The 12,098-nt window shown below is 42.3% G+C and overlaps 1 protein-coding gene and 1 long non-coding RNA gene across 9 annotated transcripts in view; one reads left to right on the top strand and one right to left on the bottom strand.

The window, feature by feature from the left end:
- The window catches only part of LOC134414669 (uncharacterized), a 72,119-nt gene extending 69,516 nt beyond the window's left edge, over positions 1–2,603 (top strand). For all 3 annotated transcript variants that reach the window (XR_010026814.1, XR_010026815.1, XR_010026816.1), the window contains exons 3-4: positions 1,292–1,363; positions 1,505–2,603. This is a non-coding gene — a long non-coding RNA (uncharacterized LOC134414669). The remainder of the gene's footprint in view (positions 1–1,291; positions 1,364–1,504) is intronic.
- CLYBL (citramalyl-CoA lyase) overlaps positions 1–12,098 on the bottom strand; it is a 165,593-nt gene that overhangs the window by 42,366 nt on the left and 111,129 nt on the right. The window lies entirely within an intron of this gene.

The following is a 12,098-nucleotide window of genomic DNA, read 5'->3' as shown; positions in this document are numbered from 1 at the left end:
CTTAGATGAAGTAACTCCCTGCCCATAGTGTGAAAGCATCAGAAACCCCAGTAGGCTGCAAATTGTGTATGTTTGTCTGATCTCTGTGATGCTCACATCCTTTGCACATCCTTACTTAAGGTAAGATAAAACTGTGGAGAGCAGAGGCAGGTAGACACACTGAAACGTTTTTAAAATGTGCTCAGATTTTGTTTGCAAATCTGTATTAAATTGACACACCCACTAAATCAGCGGCCATTTAAATGAAAATCTGGCCCTTAAAAATCAATGACATTTATACAGTGATCAGATTCTTCTCTCTTCAGAGGGTCAGCGCTAAACCCAAGCGCTCATTGCTGCTGTCAGTATGTGTGCTGCTGTAAGGAAGGTGCCCAGTGTGATCTACATATACTATAGGCATAGAGCAAATCGCTTCCTCAAAGAGTAAACCAAACAAAAGCCACAGAACAACAGCAATAAGAGACTATTTGACAAAAAGCTATTCATGTGCAGAACCCATTACCTCACCACATACCTAAGAGTGAGCTAGTGGCTTTGGGTTTTGTCCTAAGAGGAAGCTGAGGGAAATTTTCAGGATGCTTTTCCCATGTGTTTGAAGTAAAATCAGGAGATCAGTATGCCTTTAAAATGAGAGATAAGCCTCTTAATACTTTAACTCAAACTTCACAAATCATGATTTTTGAATCAGTGCCTCAGCAGAAAAGGAAAGACTCAGATTTGCAGATGGCAAGTTGCTTGCTGCAATCTGAAAGGGTCTATACTATAATGGCAAAAAATATGACTATATACACTTTCTTCCTCTGTCCATCTGCCACTGTTATAGTCTAATGTGGGGGTGATTTTATTTAAATTTGGACTGTTTGCAGGCTGATTTCTCATTTCTGCAATCATTAGGTTTGTAACAAAAAGAGTAAATAGATTTTTTTAAAAAAATCCCAACTGCTGCCTTAGTGCTGTGTGATTTAAATAGTGAAATCATTGCTACAGGCTGCCACAGAGGAAATCTGCATACATCTGCTGCTGGTCTGCATGGTATCTCATCCAGTGACTATATATGTACATATATACATGGAGGGAATCTTTGGGAATCTTCTTAATTCTTGCAAGTAGTTTCTGAAATGGAAGATACAGAATCTTCTGGTGGTAATGACCAGGCAGACCAAGAAAAACAGAAGATAAATACATTAATAATAGAAAATGAGTGATGCAAATAGATATTTAATTTATTAATATTTAAAGGTCATAGGAAGAGTCATCTTGTTTTACTCACTTATTATTCTCCTTCATCCAGGGAAATGACACAGTAGATGCCCTGCAAGCCAGTTTCCCCCACACTCATAAGAAAAAAGGTCAATGGACAGAGGTACGTATTTATCAAGACTCAGGGACATTGAAAAGCTGTCAGGAACCATGACTGCAAGCATCAGAGCATTCACCTTTCCCCTTGCTCAAGACTTGCCACGAAGAGGACACACAGATGGATTTTTGTTCTCTTGTTTTTCAGAGGGAGTGGAGTTCCCTAAAAAAAGCCTTTGTGCTTTCAGCCATCAGACCCTCATCATTGCAGGGACTGCCTGGTGGATCTGCCTCCTGGAGTGGTGGTCCTCATGGACAAATCCCCGGCCCAGACTGGTCCCCTGTGCTTTCCCCATGCCCTTGGCTCCCAGCAGCACTGGTGCACCAAGGCTGCGTCCCTGGGGCTCTGCCCCAGCACATCCTGCCTCCTAGAAGGCAAGCTGGTGACTGCAGGGAACAGAAACAGCTGTCTAAGGCTGCCAGCTCTGCCAGGCTGATGGCAAAGGAACTGCATCAAATAAGGGAAATTGACTCCTTGATATGTTATGTTTTTAAAATGGCCTGTGATGTTACATGATAAGTTGTTTTAGGGCTTGTAGGTCATTAGCTCAGAGGATCTGAAAAAATAATATCTGAAGACAGACTTCTAAAGGATTCCCTTTAAATAGCTTATTCAGTGAGAATGAAAAAACATCAAACTAAAATTATTGCAGAACACCGATTCCCATCTCTTTTACACTGTGGAAGTGTCAGTGTGCAAGATGGAAACTCGAGCCCACTGGGACAGTAAATATTTTGAATCTGTGTTTTTTTGCAAGATGGAAGAAAACAAAGCAGCTGCCCACAAGGCTTCTTCTGCTCTGAGTACCATGGCAACTCCACCAGTGAAGGGAGTTTTGGTCCATTGCTTGGCAGTACCTTGAAAAGTATACTTGGAGGTATAAGTCATCTAAATACTAATGAAATTTAGCCACTTTTTGGATGGCCTATCTCATACATTTTTTTACTTTCTTCTTTTTCCTTCAAAATTTAAAAGGAACTTTGATTTTGTTAGTGTTTGTATTCAATATTTGTCCTCCATTAAGACGGTATTGATATAATTTGGCATGCATGCTGTTCTTAAGTCACCGAAAAGAGTGGTAAAGAGCACTGAATAACACTGTTTGCCATGGATCTGAAAATGTATAAATATTAATATATTTATTTAATGTAAGAAAATGAATAGGCAGGATACATTTTGATACACAGTTCTGAAATTTGGCTCTTTGTCTAAAGCCAATGTAAAAAATAAATGGGTTTTAAGCCTATGCAAAGTTTAAACTATCCAGTATCTTTGTCACTTATTCCATGTCAAGTGGGTTAGAATGTAGTGATTGTGATAAGGAGGCTTTTCACATCCATTTCTACCAGAAGTAACCCAAGACGCAGAGGGGGGTGAGGAACAAGGGTCATATTTATAATCTGGAATGCTGCAAAATGTATCTCTTCAAGTTTTCAGCTGAACTGAGATATTTATCTTAACAAGATCTAATTAGACCTAATTTCCATAGCATATCAATTATTTTCCTCATTAGAGTAGCTAATGCCATGTTCAGATATCATGGCAATCAAGCTTGCGATTTCTGGAAAAACTGGTTAGAAGGCTTAGTATTAAGTGTGTTTCCAACTGTGAAATTTATCCTTCTGAGCAATGCCTCCCAGTTTACTCACTTTGTTCCAGGATTCTCTGCAGCATATGGCCACTGGAACCCATTAAATAACACAAAGTAAGACAGGCAGCGATGAGTCAAAAATAGCTGCACTAGTGAATCGCCTTTCAAAATTCTGTCTCTAACAAGAAAAATAATGAAGAATAAGACATGCAATTAGAAGAAATTAAGGTCAATTTTCAAGCCGGGTTGCCTACATGGTGGTTTCAAAATCCACGTTAGGCACCTCAAATAAAAGCAGCCTGATTGAACACCTGCAGCTCTTGGCAATGTACTCGTGTGTATAAGGCAGCCAGGCAATTCTTGCACTCGGAGTCTGTACCTCCTGATTTTATTTTCCTCAGTTCCTAAACATCCTAAAACTCTGGGTTCCAACCACTAGGTTTAACACTTTCCTTTTTCCTCCTAAGGAAGATACCCAGTGCTTCCAGTGCAGGGCCATATGTGTGCCATATACTTGTTGGACAAATCCCACTGGCTCAGCGTGAGAGTGAAGGCACTTTTTTCATTACAGGAGTTTGTCACATTTTGTTTGGCCAAATGCATTGTCACAAGACACTTGGATTCCTTGCATCCAGCCTGAGTCATCTACAAGTTTGGTGTCTGTTCTAAGGTTTTTTTCTAGAGGTTTTGTTACAGAGGTCAGTATATCTGCAAGGAGATTTATCTTCTAGAGTGGCTGCCTGCAGCATTGAGATTATTTGTGCTTTGGACGCACCCAGATCCCACAGCTGAAGCACCTTCTTCCTAGGGAGCTACAACAGTCAGGCTGAATCTCACCTCAGTGTTTTCTGGGCTGTTGTCTCCAATCCCAGATCAGACACATAGCATTTTGCTAATATGAAAAGCAGAGGTAGAGACCTGCTGCTATAAGAATGTTACACTAGCAGTGGATCTGAGCTCGATGTATGGTTGTACTGACATGCTGCATGGCTGAGGGCAGCTTTCATTCACAGCTACCCCCTAATCAAACATTTATTAATTTTTTCTCATTTAAAATACGCCTCGTGCTCTCAATGAGTACATCTTGAATGAGGCACAGGAAACATGCAAGTTTCTGAATAAAGGGAATTCTTTACTTGATGCATTTTCATAGAATCACAAAATAGTTTTGAAGCTTTGTAGTTATTATTATTATTATTTGGTTATGTTTGTATCCAACTCCCTTCATTTGCAAATAAAAAGATGCTTCATGTGGCTGTCCAAATAACGTATTCAAAGTACACAAGAAAATAAACAACTCTGCTCTTGTCACCTGTGTTATGAAGAATAAAAAGTTACCTAAAGGTCCAGAGAAGGTACGTGCTGTGTTTGTGCCCTTATATCTAAGCATGTCTGTGAATTTAATGGGCATATTCAGGTATTGTGTGGATAGGAATTCAGCCACATTTCTCCTAATTGATTTGAAATTATATAGACAGTAACGGTGCCAGAAGACAAATTAGTTTGCTCTTTCATACTGAGCTGAAGTTGTTTGGTTTTCTTAAAAGAAATAAAACTGATAATTGTCACTACAATAAGTAAATATGTCTGAATACATGCAGAAAGCAGATCTATTGGGTAAGAAGGTTACAGAATCTCATTTTGTGGTCCATCTGCTCCCTCTTTGCTTCCCAAGCCAACAAACACTAATCTGGGATGAAGAAACTGACAGGACATGGGGGAGGAGTAGATGGTCATGATTCCTGCATGTTTCAGCTTTTTGATATTTGTGCTCATGCCATTGTGATATAATAGAAGGAAAATAACATAGTGGAGTCAGGAGGACAATTCCAACAATTATGCATTGCAGCAGCATTTTACTGCTCAAGATTTTCTCACATATTCAGTGCAATTTACATGTTTTACCACTGAGATCTGAGCACTCAAAATTAATGTTCAAGGGGGAAAAGATGCATTGCTGGAAAAGATTGTTAAGCAGATCATAAACTGAAATAAACAGTAAAATAATCAGATTGAGTTAAGAAAAGTGTCCAGAGTACTCCTGCTGGATTTTTTCTCTAATTTGCATCTATGCTGATGGTCTTGGAGAAAATGTGAACATCATCGTAGTAAAAATTTCTAGTGGCTGTAGCATGAAATAAAAGTGGTTCAAGAGGATGAAAATGAAATAAAGAAGAGATAGGGATAAAATCAAAATTCAAAGCCACAGACCATGAGTATGAAAGACAAAGCCAAAGTGGCAGTGTGGCTAATGAGGGATGAGAGTGAGAGAGGGATGTGCTACATGACTGTGCAGTAATCAAAAAAAGGGCCAATGGAGCTGTATCATGTCATCTCCATCTCTGCACAGCTCAGCAACAACAGCATTGCCAGTTTTTACTTCTAATTACGGTCACTTTGTCATCAGAAGGACCACAAGGAATAGAAATAAGTTTCAATGGAAGCAAAAAGGAGCAAAGTGAAAAAAAGAGATTAAAATAGATAAATATGTATTGTTTGCTTTAACTATAATCAAGATGCAAGGCATGTACAAATAATTCAAGCATTTGAATGCTTCACTAAAAGGGGTAAGTTCTTGAACATAAGCAAAGAGCAGCATCACTAGCATTTTGGATAAGAACTATGAAGAAGTTACAAAAACCAAAGCTGTTGTCAGCAGGGAAGTGTGCCTAATGATTAAAGCACCTAATCCAAGATTTAAAAATAATTTCGACCACATGATGTGAAGCACTGATGCAACATAAGGTCCCTCTGCCAGGTGAAGGCTGCTCAGAATTTCTAAAATGGTAACTGTAGCCCAGATCAGAGGCTGTGAGAGTGCACAAAAATGACTGACTTCCCTCAGCTAACCATGGATTTCTCATGGATTCCTTCTTATTCCCCTTCCATTCCACCCTTCCAAAGCCACCTGGCTGTCCCTTGGATGTGGTTACCCTCCCTTATGTGCAAGACCATCATGATTCACGAGGAGAGTGGCTTAACTTTGATGCATGAGCCAAGATGCACATTTGTCAGCCTAGAATAGCATGGATCCAAGTCACATCCTTCAGTCTGTGTGATGCCTTCAAATGGCCAGTCATCACCAAAAAGTCAGCCTAAGCTGTATCTCCTCACTCTCCTGTATTTTGGAAGCTGCTCTTGATGCATTCATCTTTCACAGAGGCTGTCAAAAATTCTCTGTTCCCAGGAGCAGACACAGGGCCTAAACTTTTCATGGCCTAAGGACTTTGTCCTTACAGGCTTACTCACTAGGATTAATGGCTATGAATTACATGATATTGATTTTGTGAGAGCCAGGAATTTTACACAGCAAAGCCTATACATAATTACAGATCTTCCTCTGAACTTCATCTAATGCTTCAGGATTTATAAAAATCAAACTTAAACTTGAGATAACAAAAGAGACTCCCAGCACAGCAAGTTTTTCCAGAAAAACCTGCCCAGAACTCTTCTCAATGGTTTAATGTGCTGCAGGCACAGTATGCAATCATGGAATAAGGATATGCTTGGCACGAGCCAAGATGTGCATTCATCAGCCTAGAATAGCATGGGTCCAAGTCACATCCTCTGGTCTGTGTGATGCCTTCAAATGGCCAGAGACATCACCAAAAAGTCAGTTTAAGCACTTTCTGCTCACTGTCTCGTATTTTGGAAGCTAGTCTTGATGCATTCATCTTTCACAGAGGGTGTCAATTCTCAGCAGTAAGAAGAGAACAACTTTCTCCTTCTACTTACACTGGCTGAGAGATCCTTGGAACGAGTGGCAGGCCCTTTGTGATTAATAGTCCTTGACTGGATTATTTCATGAATATACTCTTGCTTTTTGACTGATGTTCATTGCCACACTATCAAAAGGAAAACGAGTCTAACTATTCATTGTGTGAAACAGAGCTGCTTTTTGATTTGCTTGGAACGTGCCACTTGGTAATTTTTCTTGTTTGAAGCATCTTGGCATCCACAGCCAAAGACAGACAACTCAAGGACACAGCTGGTCCTACAGGCTCTAGAGAAACCCTGGGAACAAAACCAGGGCTGCAGAGTTGAGAGAAGACTCCACAGAGTGAACGTGCAAAATCAGACTTGGCAGAGAAAGCCACCACAAGTGTGGAGCACAGCCAGGCTTCAGTGAGTGCCTCAGTGGAAAACCTAAGGGCTTTTGTCCAGAGCATGACTAGCAGAGGTCAGTAATGAATAATACAGTAACAACACTTTCTGCTCATCCACATCCCGTGTCCAGCCTTTAGATCCCATCTCTTGGTGCAGCTGGAAAGCCAATGCAACGAAAAGCACTTTGACAACCCATGTGTCTATCATCTGTGAGAAGAGAGGGCCAACAGCTCTGCTGGCTTTCACTTTGCAGTCACGAATGGTAGTGTAGCAGAGAAAGCTGTGCAATCACCAGCTTCCAGGTGGCCATGGCAGTGGTTTTGTTCCCTCTTTGCAGGGGAGTCCATCAGCTATGTATGTGGTCCTTCTCATCCTGCAGCTCTTGCTCTGCTGCTAAGTCCTTCCTGCAGCTGCTGGAGCCCCTGCCTCTCCCTCTCCTGCAGGACAGACACTGGAGTGCTCTGTAATTCCAGATCCACCTGCAGTCTGCCTCTCCCTCTGCATGGTCTGGATGGCACAGGAGATGGTACTGGTGGCTGGAGACTCCAAGCACAGCTCTGATCCTCTTTATAGGGTCTTTGTTTTCTCCCAGCACATGCTTCTGTATTGTGTGAGCTGCTGAAAATAAACAGCATCCTGGAAATGGCACAGTTTCCATGGCAGGTTAGCTGATGTGGTGGTCCATGCACCACACTGCAGAGGGTGGGAAAGCCAAATGCAATAGGGCAGGGGATGCTGTGCACCAGACCCATGCCCAAAAAGAAGGGAGCCAGACCAGCCAAAATTACATAGGTGGGCAGGTTGCAGGAGCTAAGTAATCCATCCCAACTGAGCAGACCTACATTGAACTGCTGCCAACCATACATGTAAGAGAAATCACTTGTTGCTGCAAAATGCACCCTGAACACAGTTATAAACAGAATTAACTGGAAAACATGGATGTTCGGATGAATTAATTAAAAGCAACGCCAATTTTGATTGGTTCATAAAACACGCAATTAATTATTTCTGTAGATAAATCAAAACACACAATTTGCAAAGGAGAACCCAATTCACCCTATATGCTTTAGGTCCAATACATTTAGCAAAAGCCAAATTAAAGAGATTGAAAGGAATCTTTGCACTTCTTGTTGAAGAAGAATCCAGCCCCCCTTGATTGCAGATCATGCAGGAGCTAGTGCTGTCCTCTGTCTGGCAGCAGACTCCCACCCTCTCCACCAAAATAACATTTGCTTACTAATAATGTCTCTTTCTCCAAAAGGTGTAAATGGGCCCATGTTCGAGCTCATCACAGATTCAGCTATATTCTTTTATCTCCAGTAATCTGGAGATTTTTTTCCCCTGCAGATAGTTTCTGTGTTCCATTCGCTGCTATTTGCTAGAGAAAGACTCTTGGGCTTTTTGCCCTTTGTATTTCCTCTCTTCTTTCATGTGGAGAAGACTGCCAATGTGGGATTTGCAAACTGCTGCCAATATGGGATTTGTGCTGCTGCGGCTGCCAATCTTTAATTTAGCATATGTATAAAGCTAATTTTTGGACACGATGCTAGTGCCTGGCATCTCTGCAGGAGTCAGCCAGGTTGTAATGTTTGTATTGTACTGCACTATAAAAAAACAATAAAAAGAAAATATAAAGGAAAAAGCCTTTTATCTCTAGCTTTATAGCTACAGATATGGTCGAAATACTTGTATTCTCCCTCTGCATCTAAAATCCGCTTCCTCCTTTCTGTGCCGTAGCCCTTTCTTTTAGATTTGCAGTTTGTGTTGCCTGTATTAGAAGCCAATGATAGGCTCCTGCTCCCTACTGAGAATATCTTCATATTAAAATGTATAAATTCAACTCTTTAGAGGCAGAAAAAAAGACTAGTTTCCCTTTAATTATATTTAAAATACACAGTCATATATGAGAAGAAATATTTTCTCTTTAAAAAAATATGTTAATACAGAGAATCAGAGAAAAAAAAATCATTCAGGAAACATCTTTCTTATGGAAAACATAAGCTTGACTACCCTTCCTTGGCAAGGACATCTATGGTTTGGGAGGATGTTCCTGCAGTGAATTCTCTAAAATACGGCAGTGCCATTCTGGCCACTCAGTGGGAGTGTGAGTGAGCCAAACTCCAGCTCCAGAAGCCCCAATTTGGAGGACCCCATGTGGCTCCAGGGAGCTCCTTGGCCAGGCCTGGAAGCAGGCAAAGGGAAAGCTTCCGGGGAAGCCATGGCCACAGGATGGACTGAGGGAAGCAGCTTTCTGCTGCCCCATGACAGTGGCTACAGCAGGACAAAGGCTGTACTAGAACCACTGTTCCCAGGGGTCCCAGATGGATTTATAGGAAGAGATTAATTCATTGCAAGAGCCTTCAGTGACAGTTCACAGTTCTTTCTTATGGAGAGGATCTCCTAAACCTGTACCTAAACTTATTCCAGCCCTTGTACTTGAAGGATGGGTATTCACCAGAAGATGTGAATACCCATGGAGGAAATGCCAGTGAATGGGCTATGGTTTGGAAAAGCCTGGCAGACTGCGAGTGGCAAACTGAGCTAGTGACTTAAAGTAGGACCCACTGAGTGCACAGAGTCTGAGCATTTGCCCCCAAATGCAGGGGAAAAGATCACCAGACAAACACAGAGCATCATGAGGATTTTGTAAATCTGCTTTTCACAAATATTTAGTATACCCACAGGCTATTTTGATTTTTTCTTTTGTTATCAACAGAGATTTTTGCAGTTTCTTTTCCCACTAGATATATCAGATGAAGGAAAGGGAAATTGCTCTATCCTGGCATCACTTTTTCATTTTAATTATTGTGATTTACATTACCCCATCTACGGAAGCCCACAGTAGAGTGTTGACTACCCAGTAATAGAAGGTAGTTTTTCCGCACGGCTAGACTGGTATTTTCTAAGAAGGAGATCTGCTAGCTTGCCTACTTTCACAGCAGCAGTGCCATGGGCCGTAATGAGACAGGATTATTGTTGCAACTGCTCTTGAAGGCCTCTCTCCCCAGGCAGCCAAAGAATGACTGAGTCACGCAGATGATGCATTCGCTGTAACAAGATGGACAAAACCCTGAAATCCACATCCCAAATAATCCCCCACATACCCACACCTCTGGAGGAGGGGGTGTGGGGGGGTGAGAACAAAAGCACTGATGCCAGAAAAAAACAAACAACCCAAACTGTTTATTTTAAATAAATAAATAAAGGGGGAGGGGGGTGGTGGTGTTTTCTAATACCAATATGCCCTGCACAGTCATGCAGAAGAACCGGAGTTTGGTTTCTAATCGCAGCCTCTCGTTCCCGGGGCTGGCAGGAAGCACGCATGGGGTGAAGGAGGTGCCGTGCATCACTCAGCAGCAGCCCCTCTGGCTGCCTAATGAAAGGGGCTGACAGGCTCTTGTGGGAGACCCATCCAGCCTGCCTTGGCTGGAAGGATGATGGCCTTGGCACAGAGCACCACACCGCGGGAGGGGATTTTTTCCCGGCTTTATAAACGACATCCTTGAGGCCCTGTGTGGCTGCCAGCTTCTCCTGCCCAGCGCAGGACTGTCTAGGGCTCCCTCTGGGGCTCATCCGCCGGCTGGAGAAGCTGTGTTTGAGAAACACAGGACAGCCCCTGGCAGAGTGTGCCGAGCTGGACCACCCTCGCTGAGGTTCCTGCACCTGCTGGCAGGGAGAGCAAGCACTGCGACTGGAACAGCCTCAAGAATAGAACCATTGATAGAAGCACAAATGTAGAGCAATTATTTATCTTGTGCTAGGAGTGTGTGAGGTGGCAATTGTGCAGAGCCCTCTGTAAGTTAGAAATCTGCTCTATTCCCAGAGCACTGGTGCATCAAGGAAATTCTACTGACAGGCACCTCAGAAATATGGAAAGGATTAGGACTCTGAATGCCAGGATGGTGTCAGCAATGTTGTGCTCACATTAGCAGCCATGCTCGGACTCCCTCACCCTCTTCTGTCATGGGGACAGCAGAAGGAAATGCTGTCATCTTTTCAGAATCAAGCACTGCCACTGGAAGACATGAGACAAATTCTATTTTATAGAGCTCCATGAAGCTTCAGAATTACGACACAAAAATTCCTCAAAGGAGGGGGCTTTCTGCACTTTTGCCTTGCTTTGCAAGTTTCTGCACTGGGCATCAGCCTTTGAGCACTGGTGATTGCTCTGGGGAGCTGTTCCTGGTGACCAAGGTCTCATTTCCACCAGGAGTACCTGCTGTGGTTTGGATCAGTCATTACATTTCACAGCACACAGGGCTGCCCTCTGCTATGTGCCAGCTGCATCTGAAGCGAAGCAAGCAGTTAAGGATACTTCTACCAGGATAAAACCTACCATAGGTTTTGTTTCACTTGTGTCTGGCCCTTCTCTTCTGATTAAATTCCATGATTTATTAGGCTTGCCTGATGCAGGCAGAGCCCAAGCACACAGTTTTCCCTGACAAGGTATCACAAGCTCATGCAAGTACTGCTCATTCCCAAGACAAAGATTTTATCCCTGGACTGCAAGCACTGGCCACTGTCTGTGTCTGATCAACCACTAGTGACTCTGCTAAACCTGACAGAAAATAGGATGTTACCAAGTATTGTTTCTGTCAGAGAGCTGCAATCCTTGGCAGTGCCAAACAGGAATAAATATGAACCAAGTATTTAAACTGCATGCTGCATCATGAAACCTACTCAGACACAAAACCCAATTCAACCCAAACAACAATAAAAAGCTTTTCAGGAGGTCTTGGTATGACCTCATAATTGACCTGCTGATTCACCATTCAGTTAGGCAAAGGATTCATATGACACTAGTCTTCCCCAATCATGTGAGAAGGGTACCAAATAAAATTGACTCACTGGTGTGAAACATGAAATTATCCTCTCACATTTCATCTGTCAATTATTTCACATCAGCAGTCAAGGAAAACAGATGTAATGAACAGCTCATCATTCAAAACAATCACCCCCTAAACCCAATTCCCTTTCTAAACATATTCAGGGGAAGATCAGCAATGGTTGGATTTACACACTATGTGAACTGAGTTCACTGGC

The sequence above is a fragment of the Melospiza melodia genome, chromosome 2, assembly GCF_035770615.1.
Source record: "Melospiza melodia melodia isolate bMelMel2 chromosome 2, bMelMel2.pri, whole genome shotgun sequence".
In the NCBI taxonomy this organism is placed as follows: domain Eukaryota; kingdom Metazoa; phylum Chordata; class Aves; order Passeriformes; family Passerellidae; genus Melospiza; species Melospiza melodia.
Note: the sequence above shows the minus strand (reverse complement) of the source record. Positions and strands in the feature narration are given on the sequence as shown.